This window comes from Nelumbo nucifera, chromosome 3 (genome assembly GCF_055504915.1).
Source record: "Nelumbo nucifera cultivar China Antique chromosome 3, China Antique-T2T, whole genome shotgun sequence".
NCBI lineage: Eukaryota > Viridiplantae > Streptophyta > Magnoliopsida > Proteales > Nelumbonaceae > Nelumbo > Nelumbo nucifera.
In genome coordinates, this window is record NC_142651.1 from 27,727,607 (window position 1) to 27,733,865 (window position 6,259).

Genomic DNA, 6,259 nt, shown 5'->3' on the forward strand with positions numbered 1-6,259 from the left:
GAAGCCACCAAAAGAAACCTCGGTGAAAACCACCCAACATTCATTATCTTGTCTGGATGTCCTCCGGACAGGACCCATCGGTCCATCTTGTAAGGTCAATAGAAAATAGGGACTTTTGCTCCTGAGCGTTCCACGGGATCACACAGCACGTGGGTCCATTTTGTAAAGTCAATAGAAAATAGGGATTTGGGATTTGCTCCTGAGCGTTCCACGGGATCACACAGCACGTGGGTCCATCTTATAAAGTCAATAGAAAATAGGGATTTGCTCCTGAGCGTTCCACGGGATCACACAACACGTTCTCCCGTGCGTTGGAAATATTTCTCATGAATAATAACATACAAGCATCTGTGCTGTGCGATTGGTGTGAGGAGCAAATCTCTAAACGGATGATTATATGAGTTCAAATCTGTTCTCACAAAGCGCTATTCACAACTGACCTTGTAACATTTCCCAGCGCACAACAGGAAATCCCAATTCTGTAAAGTCATTATATAGAATTAGGATTTGCTCTTCACAAGAGCGCACCTCATACCACATCTCACTGTGTATGGGAAACATATCCCATGAATAAAAAAACGGGATTGCAGTCCAAAAATCCCATAAAAATACACCAGTATGACAGATGTTTCGAGTGAGACTCATTGTGAGATTGGTGTGAGGAATAGATCCGGACCCTACTTCATCAGATATTACTTTTAGCCATTCACATCTTGCCCTTCTGTGAGACGGTATCTGTTCTTTACAAATGGGCGCTTCACATGCACATCCAACATGCATTGAGAACATCTTCCTTGAATAACAATTAATAGGTGTAAGAGATATTCACAATGCATAGTAGGATGTGCGTGTGAGGCGACAGGTTTGAGGAACAGAGATCCGGTCTCTCCTTCTCTCTTTTTTGGTGATTCAAACGCCAATGCACGTAATAAATGCAAGTGGGTGTAGAAGCCATGAATACAAATTTGATTTATTCATGCACCGGTGTTTTTATTGCATTTACATCTTGTTTGGCAATGTTTCTACTTATTTCAAACTATCAAGTACCAAGTCTTTACTACATGGTTTTGGGTCTGTCTCCTTTTTACTATTTATGTAAGTAGATGGTTTAATGTTCCAGCTCATAGGTTGGTCAAATATGTTAGAATATTGAAATTAGGGGGGCGAGCATTCGGTTTTAAAAATTGAATATGTAAAATATAAAATCGAACCAAAACTGAATTATTGAAAAAGCGAAACCCAAATTTTTGGTTTGGTTTTTTATTACTTCAATTAAAATAATATTTCAACAATATTATACTAATATGCATTATATATATGTACATTTAAATATATACTAATATTATATATATAGTAGTGAAATAATATATTATATTATATGATACATATTATAATATATAATAAATTTTGATTAATTTGAATTTTTCGGTCAACCGAATTTCTAATTTTAAAAATCGAAAATGAAACCAAAATATTCTAAAATTAAAATAACTGAACCAAATTAACTGAAAAACGAAATAAATAAATCGAAAAAAAAAAACCAAAACCAAAATTTTTAGTTCGATTTTTTAGTTTTTACCGAATAATGCTCACCATTATTGAACATACTGAAGGATTGTTTGGCCCGTCACCAGATTGACTTCATGTCTTCCTCCTGTATCTGACTAGTGACTATCTAACTATTTATCCTTTTTAGTATAATATACTTTTTCAGAAAAAGAAAGTAAATCTTACTTCCTGGCCAACAGTTCATGTCCATACATGATAAAAGTGTATCATTGAGAATGGGACATCGAGAAATGTTAAAGAATTAGTTTCTTTTGTTTTTAACTGGATGTGTGCATCGTATGCTATACATCTATCACATTGTTTGTCTCAATTCAACCTAAACCAAGATTTAAGTATCGATAAGATATTTTTGGTCACGGATGCGATATCCATATATAATATTTCTGGTCACCAATGCAATAAATTAGCATTTAATATTTAATACCATATCATATTTAATGATGAAATATCAAAATGAATGGAGATGAAAGTAACTTTTGTGTATCGACCTCTTTAGCCTAGTATGTCATTCCAATTTCCACATGCATGGTCCCATACACGTGGCAATGATTATAGTTAACACTTGATATTTATTCAGCTGATGCACATGTGCCAAGCAATGGATACGGCTAGCACTTGATATGTGTTCAGCTGGTGCATTGCTCTTTTGGAATTTTTTAATCCTGAGGACCATGAGCACATACTTAGGCACCATATAGCAGTATAGTCATATTGCTGGTCTGGACAACTGGAGGTAGCCAGAATCTCCAGCATTTTTTAGTGTCCATTTGGAAGGGTTGAATTGCACTGGCTTCTGGCTTTCTAAGGTGGACCCTATATACACATGAGACAACCTATAAGTTATGTTCCAGAGAGCCAAATCGGCTGTCAGTAGGTCATTTGATTGATAGCCCACTTAAGCCTCTTTGAATAACTTATCCCAATCCCTTTAAGGCAGCTGAATCAATTTAGCTCAATCTTCAACTCAGCCCTTCCAAACGGGCCTTCAATGTTAGGGACATTTGTAATAACTTCAACTCGTTTCTTTGCCTTCCGGTAAGTCATTGAAGGAGGTTACAAGTTTCATAATTGGCTTAAAGTGAAAGTGAAGGAGGGTTGATTGTAATGCCTTTGAACATTTTATTTCATTAAAAAACTAAGCAATAAATCATTGTTCAAAGAGCTAGGAAAACTTTGTGCACATGAAATCTCACCTTACCATAAGAATTTCTCCTATACATATCATGTGGGTTAGCTTGGCTCAGCCCGTGGGAGCAATTTACAACCTTGTTCCTCACCCGCTTCATCAGCAGTAGACGATGTCAGAAGAGCGTAGTCTCTCTAATGTCACTCAAACAGGCATCGGGTGAAAGCTTGCGGTCTTATATTGACTGCTTTAAGAAGGAAGAGCTCGAAGTTCGAGACCTCGACCCTATGGTCTCCATGCATGCAATCATTAACGGACTCCGCTCTGGCTCGACCCTCAAGTGCTCGGTCGCTAAGACCCCGCCAAATATTAAACTCAAATTCCTCAAGAAGGCCCAAAAATACATCGCAGCCGAAGAGGCTTCGGCCGGGGACAACCAAGAAAGGGTAGCCAAGCGCCATGACGGGCCCCCCAAAGAAGAAGAGGAAAGGCAGGGACAGTGCCACCCCGACAACCATAGTGGCAAAGACAACAAGTAGCCATCGGCTCCGGCCTTGGCTTACAAGGACTACACGCCACTCAACTCCACTCGCACTCAAATACTAATGCAGATCGGGGAAGAGAGGTTTGTGAAGTGGCCAACAAAGCTGAAGCGGAACCCCAAGAGGGGGAACCCTACGAAGTATTGCAAGTATCACCGCAACACCGGACATAACACCGAGGACTGCTACGATACAAAAGAACAAAATAGAGTCCCTTAGCCACCACAGGCACCTCAAGCAATTCGTCAGAGGAGAAGTTGGCGCCTCGTCCTCCCAGTAGCATCAGCAGTAGCAGCAACATCAACAAGTGGCAGGCGTCATCGCCGTCATCATCGGGGGCAAGGCCTCGGCTAGAGCCTCGGCCTCGGCTCGAAAAGCCTACACTAGGCAGCTTAACATCTGGGAGCCTGCCCCGAAGAAGCAGAAGTACCCGGACGCTTCGCAGAGGCCGAGTTGTCCACATGCCCTCACCTTCACCAACAAGGACTTAGAGGGGATCACAGTCCCCCACAACGATGCCCTCATGGTCACAGGCATCATCTCCAATTTTATGGTAAAGAAGATCTTGGTGGATAGTGGCTCGTTAGCCGATATCCTTTTTTACGACACCTATGAGAGAATGAAGCTCATGACAGAGCGACTCCAACCTGTCAACGTTCCCCCCGTCGGCTTCTCCGGCAGCATTGTCAGGCCGAAAGAAAAAATTACCCTACCCATCACGGTAGGGACAGCACCACACCAAGTGACCTGGATGCATGGGTTCCTGGTGGTAAAGGTTGTCCCTCCCTACAACGTAATAATGGGGAGACCAACCCTTCATGCACTAGGGGCAACCATGTCTTCCTATCACCTGACCCTCAAGTTTCTCACCGAGCACGACATAGGAGTTGTTCATGGGAACCAGCAGATCGCCCGCCAATGCTACATGGCGGCGCTAAAAGGAAAGAATAAGGAGGCCCTACCACTGGAAGGCCTCGACCTCCGGGAAGAGCTAGCAAGCCGAGGCTAGCCATCCGAGGACCCCGTCTCGGTTCTCCTGAATGAGTCAGCCCCAGAAAAGACAATCCACGTCGGGTTCAACCTTCCCCCTGAACGCCTATCTGAACTAGTAAGCTTCCTTAGAACTAACGCCGATGTCTTTACTTGGTCCACCACTGACATGCCCGGAATTGACCCTCCGGTCATTACTCACAGGCTGAATGTCGACCCGAGCTCTAGGTCAGTCCGGCAAAAGAAGAGGAAATTTGCACAAGAACGATGAAAGGCCATAGGAGAGGAGGTTGATAAGATACTCGACGCCAGATTCATCCGTAAGGTACATTACCCTAACTGGTTGTCTAACGTGGTTTTGGTAAGGAAAACTAATGGGAAATGGTAGATCTGTATTGACTTCATAGACCTTAACCGAGCCTACTCGAAGGACAATTTTCCCTTACCGAGGATAGACCACCTCGTCGACGCCACTACAGGGTATGAACTACTCAGCTTCATGGATGCCTTCTCCAAACACAACCAGATCCAAATGCACCCTGACGACGAGGAGAAGACCTCATTCATCACTGAGCATGGCATGTACTGCTACAAGGTAATGTCATTCAGCCTTAAAAATGCAGGGGCCACCTAACAGCGCCTTGTTAACAAGGTTTTCAAGAATCAGATGGGGAGGAATGTTGAAGCCTACGTGGACGACATGGTGGTGAAGAGCCTGAAGGCCGAAACACACACCTCGGACTTGGATGAGACCTTTGATACTCTGCGCAAGTTCAACATAAAGTTCAACCCGAGCAACTATGCCTTCGGAGTTACCTCGGGAAAATTCTTAGGCTTCATCACCACTCAAAGAGGCATTGAAGCTAACCCGGACAAGGTGCAGGCTATACTAGACATGGCACCCCCTCGGTCAGTAAAGGAGACCCAAAGACTCACCGGTAGGATAGCCGCCCTCAACCTTTTCATGTCAAAGTTGGTAGACCGCTGCTTCCCTTCTTCCGCGCCATCAAGAAGGTAAAAAAATTTCAGTGGATGGAGAAGTGCCAACGTGCCTTCGACGAGTTCAAGCTATACATCACCTCACCCCTGCTCCTTGCTCGGCCAGCATCAGGGGAAACTATATTTGTACTTTTCAGCTGGAGACGAGTCCGTCAGCTCGGTCTTGGCGAAAGATGACGGAGTCCAGAGACCTGTATACTATGTCAGCAAGGTCCTCTGTGATGCCGAAACCAGGTACCCCAAAATGGAAAAGCTAGCCTACACCCTCGTCACCTCAGCCAAAAAGCTCAGGCCGTATTTCCAAGCCCATACCATCATAGTCCTGACGAATCAGGCCCTTAAGGCCGTCCTCGCCAAGCCAGAGACTTCAGGACGCCTGATTAAGTGGGCGATCGAACTTTCGGAGTTTGACATCCAATACTAGTCGAGGCTCGCAAATAAAGCGCAAGCCTTGGCTGACTTCGTAGTAGAATTCACCTTCAACAGGCCCCTCGGCTGGCCTCACGAAGACGAACTAGAAAGAAGCACGCCCGGTCGATGAGCCCCTTCCCCCCCCCACCCCCCCGCATGAAGACTTTTTGTCGATGGTTCATCCAACGCCAAAGGGAGTGGAGCAGGCCTCGTTCTCCTCACCCCCGATGGTGTAGTCATAAAGTATGCGCTGAGATTCGAGTTCCCTGCATCCAACAACGAAGCCGAGTACGAAGCCCTCTTGGCAGGGTTATAGCTCGCCAAAGATCTTGGCTCTAAGCACATTGAAGTCCTCAGCGACCCACAGCTGGAGGTGAATCAAGTCAACGGTGAGTACGAGGCTAGAGAACAAACCATGGCTAAGTACCTTCATGCACTAGGGGCAGCCATGTCCTCCTATCACCTGGCCCTCAAGTTTCCCACCAAGCACGACGTCGGAATTGTTCATGGGAACCGAAAGATCGCCCGCCAATGCTACGTGGCGGCGCTAAAAAGAAAGAATAAGGAAGGCCGCCACTTCCAACGTTTCTCCCTGCAACAAGTCCCGCAAGCCGAGAACACC